Below are 15,233 nucleotides of genomic sequence, written 5' to 3'. Positions count from 1 at the left end.
AGCCCTAGGATAGTGTTAGGGTTAGGGTTAGGGTTAGCATCAGCCCTAGGATATTATTAGGGTTAGGGTTAGCATCAGCCCTAAAATAGTGTTAGGGTTAGGGTTAGGGTTAGCACCAGGCCTAGGATAGTGTTAGTGTTAGGGTTAGCATCAGCCTTAGGATAGTGTTAGGGTTAGTGTTAGGGTTAGCATCAGCCGTAGGATAGTGTTACGGTTAGGGTTAGCCTCAGCCCTAGGATAGTGTTAGAGTTAGGGTTAGTGTTAGCATCAGCCCTAGGATAGTGTTAGGGTTAGGGTTTGGGTTAGCATCAGCCCTAGGATAGTGTTAGTGTTAGGGTTAGCATCAGCCCTAGGATAGTGTTAGCGTTAGGGTTAGGGTTAGCATCAGCCCTAGGATAGTATTAGGGTTAGGGTTAGGGTTAGGGTTAGGGTTAGGGTTAGCATCAGCTCTAGGATAGTGTTAGGGTTAGGGTTAGGGTTAGCATCAGCCCTACGATAGTGTTAGGGTTAGGGTTAGGGTTAGCATCAGGCCTAGGATAGTGTTAGGGTTAGGGTTAGCATCAGCCCTAGGATAGTGTTAGGGTTAGGGTTAGGGTTAGCATCAGCCCTAGGATAGTGTCAGGGTTAGGGTTAGCATCAACCCTAGGATAGTGTTTGGGTTAGGGTTAGGGTTAGCATCAGGCCTAGGATAGTGTTAGGGTTAGGGTTAAGGTTAGCATCAGTTCAAGGATAGTGTTAGGGTTAGCGTTAGGGTTAGCATCAGCCCTAGGATAGTGTTAGGGTTAGGGTTAGGGTTAGCATCAGCCCTAGGATAGTGTTAGGGTTAGGGTTAGCATCAGCCCTAGGATAGTGTTAGGGTTAGGGTTAGGGTTAGCATCAGCCCTAGGATAGTGTTAGGGTTAGGGTTAGGGTTAGCATCAGCCCTAGGATAGTGTTAGGGTTAGGGATAGGGTTAGCATCAGCCCTAGGATAGTGTTAGGGTTATGGTTAGGTTTAGCATCAGCCCTAGGATAGTGTTAGTGTTAGGGTTAGCATCAGCCCTAGGATAGTGTTAGGGTTAGGGTTAGGGTTAGCATCCGCCCTAGGATAGTGTTAGGGTTAGGGATAGGGTTAGCATCAGCCCTAGGATAGTGTTAGGGTTATATTTAGGTTTAGCATCAGCCCTAGGATAGTGTTAGGGTAAGGGTTAGGGTTAGCATCAGGCCAAGGATAGTGTTAGGGTTACGGTTAGAATCAGCCCTAGGATAGTGTTAGGTTTAGGGTTAGGGTTAGCATCAGCCCTAGGATAGTGTTAGGTTTAGGGTTATGGATATCATCAGGCCTAGTATATTGTTAGTGTTAGGGTTAGAATCAGCCCTAGGATAGTGTTAGGGTTAGTGTTAGGGTTAGCATCAGCCCTAGGATAGTGTTAGGGTTAGGGTTAGGGTTAGCATCAGCCCTAGGATAGTGTTAGGGTTAGGGTTAGGGTTAGCATCAGCCGTAGGATATTATTAGGGTTAGGGTTAGCATCAGCCCTAGAATAGTGTTAGGGTTAGGGTTAGGGTTAGCACCAGGCCTAGGATAGTGTTAGTGTTAGGGTTAGCATCAGCTTTAGGATAGTGTTAGGGTTAGGGTTAGGGTTAGCATCAGCCGTAGGATAGTGTTAGGGTTAGGGTTAGCCTCAGCCCTAGGATAGTGTTAGAGTTAGTGTTAGTGTTAGCATCAGCCCTAGGATAGTGTTAGGGTTAGGGTTTGGGTTAGCATCAGCCCTAGGATAGTGTTACTGTTAGGGTTAGCATCAGCCCTAGGATAGTGTTAGCGTTAGGGTTAGGGTTAGCATCAGCCCTAGGATAGTATTAGGGTTAGGGTTAGGGTTAGGGTTAGGGTTAGGGTTAGCATCAGCTCTAGGATAGTGTTAGGGTTAGGGTTAGGGTTAGCATCAGCCCTACGATAGTGTTAGGTTTAGGGTTAGGGTTAGCATCAGGCCTAGGATAGTGTTAGGGTTAGGGTTAGCATCAGCCCTAGGATAGTGTTAGGGTTAGGGTTAGGGTTAGCATCAGCCCTAGGATAGTGTCAGGGTTAGGGTTAGCATCAACCCTAGGATAGTGTTTGGGTTAGGGTTAGGGTTAGCATCAGGCCTAGGATAGTGTTAGGGTTAGGGTTAAGGTTAGCATCAGTTCAAGGATAGTGTTAGGGTTAGCGTTAGGGTTAGCATCAGCCCTAGGATAGTGTTAGGGTTAGGGTTAGGGTTAGCATCAGCCCTAGGATAGTGTTAGGTTTAGGGTTAGCATCAGCCCTAGGATAGTGTTAGGGTTAGGGTTAGGGTTAGCATCAGGCCTAGGATAGTGTTAGGGTTAGGGTTAGCATCAGCCCTAGGATAGTGTTAGGGTTAGGGTTAGGGTTTGCATCAGCCATAGGATAGTGTTAGGGTTAGGGTTAGCATCAACCCTAGGATAGTGTTAGAGTTAGGGTTAGGGTTAGCATCAGCCCTAGGATAGTGTTAGTGTTAGGGTTACCATCAGCCCTAGGATAGTGTTAGGGTTAGGGTTAGGGTTGGCATCAGCCCTAGGATAGTGTTAGGGTTATGGTTAGGTTTAGCATCAGCCCTAGGATAGTGTTAGGGTAAGGGTTAGGGTTAGCATCAGGCCTAGGATAGTGTTAGGGTTACGGTTAGAATCAGCCCTAGGATAGTGTTAGCTTTAGGGTTAGGGTTAGCATCAGCCCTAGGATAGTGTTAGGTTTAGGGTTATGGATATCATCAGGCCTAGTATATTGTTAGTGTTAGGGTTAGAATCAGCCCTAGGATAGTGTTAGGGTTAGGGTTAGGGTTAGCATCAGCCCTAGGATAGTGTTACTTTTAGGGTTATGGATATCATCAGGCCTAGTATATTGTTAGTGTTAGGGTTAGAATCAGCCCTAGGATAGTGTTAGGGTTAGTGTTAGGGTTAGCATCAGCCCTAGGATAGTGTTAGGGTTAGGGTTAGGGTTAGCATCAGCCCTAGGATAGTGTTAGGGTTAGGGTTAGGGTTAGCATCAGCCGTAGGATATTATTAGGGTTAGGGTTAGCATCAGCCCTAGAATAGTGTTAGGGTTAGGGTTAGGGTTAGCACCAGGCCTAGGATAGTGTTAGTGTTAGGGTTAGCATCAGCACTAGGATAGTGTTAGGGTTAGGGTTAGGGTTAGCATCAGCCCTAGGATAGTGTTAGGGTTAGGGTTAGCATCAGCCCTAGGATAGTGTTAGGGTTAGGGTTAGGGTTAGTATCAGCCCTAGGATAGTGTTAGGGTTAGGGTTAGGGTTAGCATTAGCCCTAGGATAGTGTTAGGGTTAGGGTTAGCATCAGCCCTAGGATAGTGTTAGGGTTAGGGTTAACATAAACCCTAGGATAGTGTTAGGGTTAGGGTTAGGGTTATCATCAGGCCTAGGATAGTGTTAGGGTTAGGGTTAGGGTTAGCATCAGTTCAAGGGTAGTGTTAGGGTTAGCGTTAGGGTTAGCATCAGCCCTAGGATAGTGTTAGGGTTAGGGTTAGGGTTAGCATCAGCCCTAGGATAGTGTTAGGGTTAGGGTTAGGGTTAGCACCAGGCCTAGGATAGTGTTAGTGTTAGGGTTAGCATCAGCCTTAGGATAGTGTTAGGGTTAGGGTTAGGGTTAGCATCAGCCGTAGGATAGTGTTAGGGTTAGGGTTAGCCTCAGCCCTAGGATAGTGTTAGAGTTAGGGTTAGTGTTAGCATCAGCCCTAGGATAGTGTTAGGGTTAGGGTTTGGGTTAGCATCAGCCCTAGGATAGTGTTAGTGTTAGGGTTAGCATCAGCCCTAGGATAGTATTAGGGTTAGGGTTAGGGTTAGCATCAGCCCTAGGATAGTATTAGGGTAAGGGTTAGGGTTAGCATCAGGCCTAGGATAGTGTTAGGGTTACGGTTAGAATCAGCCCTAGGATAGTGTTAGGTTTAGGGTTAGGGTTAGCATCAGCCCTAGGATATTGTTAGGTTTAGGGTTATGGATATAATCAGGCCTAGTATATTGTTAGTGTTAGGGTTAGAATCAGCCCTAGGATAGTGTTAGGGTTAGGGTTATGGTTAGCATCAGCCCTAGGATAGTGTTAGGGTTAGGGTTAGGGTTAGCATCAGCCCTAGGATAGTGTTAGGGTTAGGGTTAGGGTTAGCGTCAGCCCTAGGATATTATTAGGGTTAGGGTTAGCATCAGCCCTAGAATAGTGTTAGGGTTAGGGTTAGGGTTTGCACCAGGCCTAGGATAGTGTTAGTGTTAGGCTTAGCATCAGCCTTAGGATAGTGTTAGGGTTAGGGTTAGCCTCAGCCCTAGGAGAGTGTTAGAGTTAGGGTTAGTGTTAGCATCAGCCCTAGGATAGTGTTAGGGTTAGGGTTTGGGTTAGCATCAGCCCTAGGATAGTGTTAGTGTTAGGGTTAGCATCAGCCCTAGGATAGTGTTAGCGTTAGGGTTAGGGTTAGCATCAGCCCTAGGATAGTATTAGGGTTAGGGTTAGGTTTAGGGTTAGGGTTAGGGTTAGCATCAGCTCTAGGATAGTGTTAGGGTTAGGGTTAGGGTTAGCTTCAGCCCTAGGATAGTGTTAGGGTTAGGGTTAGGGTTAGCATCAGCCCTAGGATAGTGTCAGGGTTAGGGTTAGCATAAACCCTAGGATGGTGTTTGGGTTAGGGTTAGGGTTAGCCTCAGCCCTAGGAGAGTGTTAGGGTTAGGGATAGGGTTAGCATCAGGCCTAGGATAGTGTTAGGGTTAGTGTTAGGGTTAGCATCAGGCCTAGGATAGTGTTAGGGTTATGGTTAGAATCAGCCCTAGGATAGTGTTAGGGTTAGGGTTAGGGTTAGCATCAGCCCTAGGATAGTGTTAGGTTTAGGGTTAGGGATATCATCAGGCCTAGGATATTGTTAGGGTTAGGGTTAGCATCAGCCCTACTATAGTGTTAGAGTTAGGGTTAGGGTTAGCAACAGCCCTAGGATAGTGTTAGGGTTAGGGTTAGGGTTAGCATCAGCCCTAGGATAGTGTTAGGGTTAGGGTTAGGGTTAGCATCAGCCCTAGGATATTATTAGGGTTAGGGTGAGCATCAGCCCTAGGATAGTGTTAGAGTTAGGGTTAGGGTTAGCACCAGGCCTAGGATAGTGTTAGTGTTAGGGTTAGCATCAGCCTTAGGATAGTGTTAGGGTTAGGGTTAGGGTTAGCATCAGCCGTAGGATAGTGTTAGTGTTAGGGTTAGCCTCAGCCCTAGGATAGTGTAAGAGTTATGGTTAGGGTTAGCATCAGCCCTAGGATAGTGTTAGGGTTAGGGTTAGGGTTAGCATCAGCCCTAGGATAGTATTAGGGTTAGGGTTAGGGTTAGGTTTAGCGTTAGCATCAGCTCTAGGATAGTGTTAGGGTTAGGGTTAGGGTTAGCATCAGCCCTAGGATAGTGTTAGGGTTAGGGTTAGGGTTAGCATCAGCCCTAGGATAGTGTTAGGGTTAGGGTTAACATAAACCCTAGGATAGTGTTAGGGTTAGGGTTAGGGTTATCATCAGGCCTAGGATAGTGTTAGGGTTAGGGTTAGGGTTAGCATCAGTTCAAGGATAGTGTTAGGGTTATCGTTAGGGTTAGCATCAGCCCTAGGATAGTGTTAGGGTTAGGGTTAGGGTTAGCATCAGCCCTAGGATAGTGTTATGGTTAGGGTTAGGGTTAGCATCAGCCCTAGGATAGTGTTAGGGTTAGGGTTAGCATCAACCCTACGATAGTGTTAGAGTTAGGGTTAGGGTTAGCATCAGCCCTAGGATAGTGTTAGTGTTAGGGTTAGCATCAGCCCTAGGATAGTGTTAGGGTTAGGGTTAGGGTTAGCATCCGCCCTAGGATAGTGTTAGGGTTAGGGATAGGTTTAGCATCAGCCCTAGGATAGTGTTAGGGTAAGGGTTAGGGTTAGCATCAGGCCTAGGATAGTGTTAGGGTTACGGTTAGAATCAGCCCTAGGATAGTGTTAGGTTTAGGGTTAGGGTTAGCATCAGCCCTAGGATAGTGTTAGGTTTAGGGTTATGGATATCATCAGGCCTAGTATATTGTTAGTATTAGGGTTAGCATCAGCCCTAGGATAGTGTTAGGGTTAGGGTTAGGGTTAGCATTAGCCCTAGGATAGTGTTAGGGTTAGTGTTAGGGTTAGCATCAGCCCTAGGATAGTGTTAGGTTTAGGGTTAGGGTTAGCATCAGCCCTAGGATATTATTAGGGTTAGGGGTAGCATCAGCCGTAGAATAGTGTTAGGGTTAGGGTTAGGGTTAGCACCAGGCCTAGGATAGTGTTAGTGTTAGGGTTAGCATCAGCCTTAGGATAGTGTTAGGGTTAGGGTTAGGGTTAGCATCAGGCCTAGGATAGTGTTAGGATTAGGGTTAGGGTTAGCATCAGCCCTAGGATATTATTAGGGTTAGGGTTAGCATCAGCCCTAGGATAGTGTTAGAGTTAGGGTTAGGGTTAGCACCAGGCCTAGGACAGTGTTAGTGTTATGGTTAGCATCAGCCTTAGGATAGTGTAAGGGTTAGGGTTAGCCTCAGCCCTAGGATAGTGTAAGAGTTATGGTTAGGGTTAGCATCAGCCCTAGGATAGTGTTAGGGTTAGGGTTAGGGTTAGCATCAACCCTAGGATAGTGTTAGTGTTAGGGTTAGCATCAGCCCTAGGATAGTGTTAGGGTTAGGGTTAGGGTTAGCATCTGCCCTAGGATAGTATTAGGGTTAGGGTTAGGGTTAGGGTTAGCGTTAGCATCAGCTCTAGGATAGTGTTAAGGTTAGGGTTAGGGTTAGCATCAGCCCTAGATAGTGTTAGGGTTAGGGTTAGGGTTAACATCAGCCCTAGGATAGTGTTAGGGTTAGTGTTAGCATCAGCACTAGGATAGTGTTAGGGTTAGGGTTAGGGTTAGCATCAGCCCTAGGATAGTGTTAGGGTTAGGGTTAGCATCAGCCCTAGGATAGTGTTAGGGTTAGGGTTAGGGTTAGTATCAGCCCTAGGATAGTTTTAGGGTTAGGGTTAGCATCAGCCCTAGGATAGTGTTAGGGTTAGGGTTAGGGTTAGCATTATCCCTAGGATATTGTTAGGGTTAGGGTTAGCATCAGCCCTAGGATAGTGTTAGGGTTAGGGTTAACATAAACCCTAGGATAGTGTTAGGGTTAGGGTTAGGGTTATCATCAGGCCTAGGATAGTGTTAGGGTTAGGGTTAGGGTTAGCATCAGTTCAAGGATAGTGTTAGGGTTAGCATCAGCCCTAGGATAGTGTTAGGGTTAGGGTTAGGGTTAGCATCAGCCCTAGGATAATGTTAGGGTTAGGGTTAGCATCAGCCCTAGGATAGTGTTAGGGTTAGGGTTAGGGTTATCATCAGGCCTAGGATAGTGTTAGGGTTAGGGTTAGCATCAGCCCTAGGATAGTGTTAGGGTTAGGGTTAGGGTTAGCATCAGCCGTAGGATAGTGTTAGGGTTAGGGTTAGCATCAACCCTAGGATAGTGTTAGATTTAGGGTTAGGGTTACCATCAGCCCTAGGATAGTGTTAGTGTTAGGGTTAGCATCAGCCCTAGGATAGTGTTAGGGTTAGGGTTAGGGTTAGCATCCGCCCTAGGATAGTGTTAGGGTTAGGGATAGGGTTAGCATCAGCCCTAGGATAGTGTTAGGGTTATATTTAGGTTTAGCATCAGCCCTAGGATAGTGTTAGGGTAAGGGTTAGGGTTAGCATCAGGCCAAGGATAGTGTTAGGGTTACGGTTAGAATCAGCCCTAGGATAGTGTTAGGTTTAGGGTTAGGGTTAGCATCAGCCCTAGGATAGTGTTAGGTTTAGGGTTATGGATATCATCAGGCCTAGTATATTGTTAGTGTTAGGGTTAGAATCAGCCCTAGGATAGTGTTAGGGTTAGTGTTAGGGTTAGCATCAGCCCTAGGAGTGTGTTAGGGTTAGGGTTAGGGTTAGGGTTAGCATCAGCCCTAGGATAGTGTTAGGGTTAGGGTTAGGGTTAGCATCAGCCCTAGGATATTATTAGGGTTAGGGTTAGCATCAGCCCTAAAATAGTGTTAGGGTTAGGGTTAGGGTTAGCACCAGGCCTAGGATAGTGTTAGTGTTAGGGTTAGCATCAGCCTTAGGATAGTGTTAGGGTTAGTGTTAGGGTTAGCATCAGCCGTAGGATAGTGTTACGGTTAGGGTTAGCCTCAGCCCTAGGATAGTGTTAGAGTTAGGGTTAGTGTTAGCATCAGCCCTAGGATAGTGTTAGGGTTAGGGTTTGGGTTAGCATCAGCCCTAGGATAGTGTTAGTGTTAGGGTTAGCATCAGCCCTAGGATAGTGTTAGCGTTAGGGTTAGGGTTAGCATCAGCCCTAGGATAGTATTAGGGTTAGGGTTAGGGTTAGGGTTAGGGTTAGGGTTAGCATCAGCTCTAGGATAGTGTTAGGGTTAGGGTTAGGGTTAGCATCAGCCCTACGATAGTGTTAGGGTTAGGGTTAGGGTTAGCATCAGGCCTAGGATAGTGTTAGGGTTAGGTTTAGCATCAGCCCTAGGATAGTGTTAGGGTTAGGGTTAGGGTTAGCATCAGCCCTAGGATAGTGTCAGGGTTAGGGTTAGCATCAACCCTAGGATAGTGTTTGGGTTAGGGTTAGGGTTAGCATCAGGCCTAGGATAGTGTTAGGGTTAGGGTTAAGGTTAGCATCAGTTCAAGGATAGTGTTAGGGTTAGCGTTAGGGTTAGCATCAGCCCTAGGATAGTGTTAGGGTTAGGGTTAGGGTTAGCATCAGCCCTAGGATAGTGTTAGGTTTAGGGTTAGCATCAGCCCTAGGATAGTGTTAGGGTTAGGGTTAGGGTTAGCATCAGGCCTAGGATAGTGTTAGGGTTAGGGTTAGCATCAGCCCTAGGATAGTGTTAGGGTTAGGGTTAGGGTTAGCATCAGCCATAGGATAGTGTTAGGGTTAGGGTTAGCATCAACCCTAGGATAGTGTTAGAGTTAGGGTTAGGGTTAGCATCAGCCCTAGGATAGTGTTAGTGTTAGGGTTACCATCAGCCCTAGGATAGTGTTAGGGTTAGGGTTAGGGTTGGCATCAGCCCTAGGATAGTGTTAGGGTTATGGTTAGGTTTAGCATCAGCCCTAGGATAGTGTTAGGGTAAGGGTTAGGGTTAGCATCAGGCCTAGGATAGTGTTAGGGTTACGGTTAGAATCAGCCCTAGGATAGTGTTAGCTTTAGGGTTAGGGTTAGCATCAGCCCTAGGATAGTGTTAGGTTTAGGGTTATGGATATCATCAGGCCTAGTATATTGTTAGTGTTAGGGTTAGAATCAGCCCTAGGATAGTGTTAGGGTTAGGGTTAGGGTTAGCATCAGCCCTAGGATAGTGTTAGGTTTAGGGTTATGGATATCATCAGGCCTAGTATATTGTTAGTGTTAGGGTTAGAATCAGCCCTAGGATAGTGTTAGGGTTAGTGTTAGGGTTAGCATCAGCCCTAGGATAGTGTTAGGGTTAGGGTTAGGGTTAGCATCAGCCCTAGGATAGTGTTAGGGTTAGGGTTAGGGTTAGCATCAGCCGTAGGATATTATTAGGGTTAGGGTTAGCATCAGCCCTAGAATAGTGTTAGGGTTAGGGTTAGGGTTAGCACCAGGCCTAGGATAGTGTTAGTGTTAGGGTTAGCATCAGCTTTAGGATAGTGTTAGGGTTAGGGTTAGGGTTAGCATCAGCCGTAGGATAGTGTTAGGGTTAGGGTTAGCCTCAGCCCTAGGATAGTGTTAGAGTTAGTGTTAGTGTTAGCATCAGCCCTAGGATAGTGTTAGGGTTAGGGTTTGGGTTAGCATCAGCCCTAGGATAGTGTTACTGTTAGGGTTAGCATCAGCCCTAGGATAGTGTTAGCGTTAGGGTTAGGGTTAGCATCAGCCCTAGGATAGTATTAGGGTTAGGGTTAGGGTTAGGGTTAGGGTTAGGGTTAGCATCAGCTCTAGGATAGTGTTAGGGTTAGGGTTAGGGTTAGCATCAGCCCTACGATAGTGTTAGGTTTAGGGTTAGGGTTAGCATCAGGCCTAGGATAGTGTTAGGGTTAGGGTTAGCATCAGCCCTAGGATAGTGTTAGGGTTAGGGTTAGGGTTAGCATCAGCCCTAGGATAGTGTCAGGGTTAGGGTTAGCATCAACCCTAGGATAGTGTTTGGGTTAGGGTTAGGGTTAGCATCAGGCCTAGGATAGTGTTAGGGTTAGGGTTAAGGTTAGCATCAGTTCAAGGATAGTGTTAGGGTTAGCGTTAGGGTTAGCATCAGCCCTAGGATAGTGTTAGGGTTAGGGTTAGGGTTAGCATCAGCCCTAGGATAGTGTTAGGTTTAGGGTTAGCATCAGCCCTAGGATAGTGTTAGGGTTAGGGTTAGGGTTAGCATCAGGCCTAGGATAGTGTTAGGGTTAGGGTTAGCATCAGCCCTAGGATAGTGTTAGGGTTAGGGTTAGGGTTAGCATCAGCCATAGGATAGTGTTAGGGTTAGGGTTAGCATCAACCCTAGGATAGTGTTAGAGTTAGGGTTAGGGTTAGCATCAGCCCTAGGATAGTGTTAGTGTTAGGGTTACCATCAGCCCTAGGATAGTGTTAGGGTTAGGGTTAGGGTTGGCATCAGCCCTAGGATAGTGTTAGGGTTATGGTTAGGTTTAGCATCAGCCCTAGGATAGTGTTAGGGTAAGGGTTAGGGTTAGCATCAGGCCTAGGATAGTGTTAGGGTTACGGTTAGAATCAGCCCTAGGATAGTGTTAGCTTTAGGGTTAGGGTTAGCATCAGCCCTAGGATAGTGTTAGGTTTAGGGTTATGGATATCATCAGGCCTAGTATATTGTTAGTGTTAGGGTTAGAATCAGCCCTAGGATAGTGTTAGGGTTAGGGTTAAGGTTAGCATCAGCCCTAGGATAGTGTTAGGGTTAGGGTTAGCGTTAGCATCAGCCCTAGGATAGTGTTAGTGTTAGGGTTAGCATCAGCCCTAGGATAGTGTTAGCGTTAGGGTTAGGGTTAGCATCAGCCCTAGGATAGTATTAGGGTTAGGGTTAGGGTTAGGGTTAGGGTTAGGGTTAGCATCAGCTCTAGGATTGTGTTAGGGTTAGGGTTAGGGTTAGCATCAGCCCTACGATAGTGTTAGGGTTAGGGTTAGGGTTAGCATCAGGCCTAGGATAGTGTTAGGGTTAGGGTTAGCATCAGCCCTAGGATAGTGTTAGGGTTAGGGTTAGGGTTAGCATCAGCCCTAGGATAGTGTTAGGGTTAGGGTTAGGGTTAGCATCAGCCCTAGGATATTATTAGGGTTAGGGTTAGCATCAGCCCTAGAATAGTGTTAGGGTTAGGGTTAGGGTTTGCACCAGGCCTAGGATAGTGTTAGTGTTAGGGTTAGCATCAGCCTTAGGATAGTGTTAGGGTTAGGGTTAGGGTTAGCATCAGCCGTAGGATAGTGTTAGGGTTAGGGTTAGCCTCAGCCCTAGGAGAGTGTTAGAGTTAGGGTTAGTGTTAGCATCAGCCCTAGGATAGTGTTAGGGTTAGGGTTTGGGTTAGCATCAGCCCTAGGATAGTGTTAGTGTTAGGGTTAGCATCAGCCCTAGGATAGTGTTAGCGTTAGGGTTAGGGTTAGCATCAGCCCTAGGATAGTATTAGGGCTAGGGTTAGGTTTAGGGTTAGGGTTAGGGTTAGCATCAGCTCTAGGATAGTGTTAGGGTTAGGGTTAGGGTTAGCTTCAGCCCTAGGATAGTGTTAGGGTTAGGGTTAGGGTTAGCATCAGCCCTAGGATAGTGTCAGGGTTAGGGTTAGCATAAACCCTAGGATGGTGTTTGGGTTAGGGTTAGGGTTAGCCTCAGCCCTAGGAGAGTGTTAGGGTTAGGGATAGGGTTAGCATCAGGCCTAGGATAGTGTTAGGGTTAGTGTTAGGGTTAGCATCAGGCCTAGTATAGTGTTAGGGTTATGGTTAGAATCAGCCCTAGGATAGTGTTAGGGTTAGGGTTAGGGTTAGCATCAGCCCTAGGATAGTGTTAGGTTTAGGGTTAGGGATATCATCAGGCCTAGGATATTGTTAGGGTTAGGGTTAGCATCAGCCCTACGATAGTGTTAGAGTTAGGGTTAGGGTTAGCAACAGCCCTAGGATAGTGTTAGGGTTAGGGTTAGGGTTAGCATCAGCCCTAGGATAGTGTTAGGGTTAGGGTTAGGGTTAGCATCAGCCCTAGGATAGTGTTAGGGTTAGGGTTAGCATCAACCCTACGATAGTGTTAGAGTTAGGGTTAGGGTTAGCATCAGCCCTAGGATAGTGTTAGTGTTAGGGTTAGCATCAGCCCTAGGATAGTGTTAGGGTTAGGGTTAGGGTTAGCATCCGCCCTAGGATAGTGTTAGGGTTAGGGATAGGTTTAGCATCAGCCCTAGGATAGTGTTAGGGTAAGGGTTAGGGTTAGCATCAGGCCTAGGATAGTGTTAGGGTTACGGTTAGAATCAGCCCTAGGATAGTGTTAGGTTTAGGGTTAGGGTTAGCATCAGCCCTAGGATAGTGTTAGGTTTAGGGTTATGGATATCATCAGGCCTAGTATATTGTTAGTGTTAGGGTTAGAATCAGCCCTAGGATAGTGTTAGGGTTAGGGTTAGGGTTAGCATCAGCCCTAGGATATTATTAGGGTTAGGGGTAGCATCAGCCGTAGAATAGTGTTAGGGTTAGGGTTAGGGTTAGCACCAGGCCTAGGATAGTGTTAGTGTTAGGGTTAGCATCAGCCTTAGGATAGTGTTAGGGTTAGGGTTAGGGTTAGCATCAGGCCTAGGATAGTGTTAGGATTAGGGTTAGGGTTAGCATCAGCCCTAGGATATTATTAGGGTTAGGGTTAGCATCAGCCCTAGGATAGTGTTAGAGTTAGGGTTAGGGTTAGCACCAGGCCTAGGACAGTGTTAGTGTTATGGTTAGCATCAGCCTTAGGATAGTGTTAGGGTTAGGGTTAGCCTCAGCCCTAGGATAGTGTAAGAGTTATGGTTAGGGTTAGCATCAGCCCTAGGATAGTGTTAGGGTTAGGGTTAGGGTTAGCATCAACCCTAGGATAGTGTTAGTGTTAGGGTTAGCATCAGCCCTAGGATAGTGTTAGGGTTAGGGTTAGGGTTAGCATCTGCCCTAGGATAGTATTAGGGTTAGGGTTAGGGTTAGGGTTAGCGTTAGCATCAGCTCTAGGATAGTGTTAAGGTTAGGGTTAGGGTTAGCATCAGCCCTAGATAGTGTTAGGGTTAGGGTTAGGGTTAACATCAGCCCTAGGATAGTGTTAGGGTTAGTGTTAGCATCAGCACTAGGATAGTGTTAGGGTTAGGGTTAGGGTTAGCATCAGCCCTAGGATAGTGTTAGGGTTAGGGTTAGCATCAGCCCTAGGATAGTGTTAGGGTTAGGGTTAGGGTTAGTATCAGCCCTAGGATAGTTTTAGGGTTAGGGTTAGCATCAGCCCTAGGATAGTGTTAGGGTTAGGGTTAGGGTTAGCATTATCCCTAGGATATTGTTAGGGTTAGGGTTAGCATCAGCCCTAGGATAGTGTTAGGGTTAGGGTTAACATAAACCCTAGGATAGTGTTAGGGTTAGGGTTAGGGTTATCATCAGGCCTAGGATAGTGTTAGGGTTAGGGTTAGGGTTAGCATCAGTTCAAGGATAGTGTTAGGGTTAGCATCAGCCCTAGGATAGTGTTAGGGTTAGGGTTAGGGTTAGCATCAGCCCTAGGATAATGTTAGGGTTAGGGTTAGCATCAGCCCTAGGATAGTGTTAGGGTTAGGGTTAGGGTTATCATCAGGCCTAGGATAGTGTTAGGGTTAGGGTTAGCATCAGCCCTAGGATAGTGTTAGGGTTAGGGTTAGGGTTAGCATCAGCCGTAGGATAGTGTTAGGGTTAGGGTTAGCATCAACCCTAGGATAGTGTTAGATTTAGGGTTAGGGTTACCATCAGCCCTAGGATAGTGTTAGTGTTAGGGTTAGCATCAGCCCTAGGATAGTGTTAGGGTTAGGGTTAGGGTTAGCATCCGCCCTAGGATAGTGTTAGGGTTAGGGATAGGGTTAGCATCAGCCCTAGGATAGTGTTAGGGTTATATTTAGGTTTAGCATCAGCCCTAGGATAGTGTTAGGGTAAGGGTTAGGGTTAGCATCAGGCCAAGGATAGTGTTAGGGTTACGGTTAGAATCAGCCCTAGGATAGTGTTAGGTTTAGGGTTAGGGTTAGCATCAGCCCTAGGATAGTGTTAGGTTTAGGGTTATGGATATCATCAGGCCTAGTATATTGTTAGTGTTAGGGTTAGAATCAGCCCTAGGATAGTGTTAGGGTTAGTGTTAGGGTTAGCATCAGCCCTAGGAGTGTGTTAGGGTTAGGGTTAGGGTTAGGGTTAGCATCAGCCCTAGGATAGTGTTAGGGTTAGGGTTAGGGTTAGCATCAGCCCTAGGATATTATTAGGGTTAGGGTTAGCATCAGCCCTAAAATAGTGTTAGGGTTAGGGTTAGGGTTAGCACCAGGCCTAGGATAGTGTTAGTGTTAGGGTTAGCATCAGCCTTAGGATAGTGTTAGGGTTAGTGTTAGGGTTAGCATCAGCCGTAGGATAGTGTTACGGTTAGGGTTAGCCTCAGCCCTAGGATAGTGTTAGAGTTAGGGTTAGTGTTAGCATCAGCCCTAGGATAGTGTTAGGGTTAGGGTTTGGGTTAGCATCAGCCCTAGGATAGTGTTAGTGTTAGGGTTAGCATCAGCCCTAGGATAGTGTTAGCGTTAGGGTTAGGGTTAGCATCAGCCCTAGGATAGTATTAGGGTTAGGGTTAGGGTTAGGGTTAGGGTTAGGGTTAGCATCAGCTCTAGGATAGTGTTAGGGTTAGGGTTAGGGTTAGCATCAGCCCTACGATAGTGTTAGGGTTAGGGTTAGGGTTAGCATCAGGCCTAGGATAGTGTTAGGGTTAGGTTTAGCATCAGCCCTAGGATAGTGTTAGGGTTAGGGTTAGGGTTAGCATCAGCCCTAGGATAGTGTCAGGGTTAGGGTTAGCATCAACCCTAGGATAGTGTTTGGGTTAGGGTTAGGGTTAGCATCAGGCCTAGGATAGTGTTAGGGTTAGGGTTAAGGTTAGCATCAGTTCAAGGATAGTGTTAGGGTTAGCGTTAGGGTTAGCATCAGCCCTAGGATAGTGTTAGGGTTAGGGTTAGGGTTAGCATCAGCCCTAGGATAGTGTTAGGTTTAGGGTTAGCATCAGCCCTAGGATAGTGTTAGGGTTAGGGTTAGGGTTAGCATCAGGCCTAGGATAGTGTTAGGGTTAGGGTTAGCATCAGCCCTAGG

The sequence above is a fragment of the Lemur catta genome, chromosome 4 (genome assembly GCF_020740605.2).
Source record: "Lemur catta isolate mLemCat1 chromosome 4, mLemCat1.pri, whole genome shotgun sequence".
Taxonomy (NCBI): Eukaryota; Metazoa; Chordata; class Mammalia; order Primates; family Lemuridae; genus Lemur; species Lemur catta.
This window is presented reverse-complemented; position numbering follows the sequence as displayed.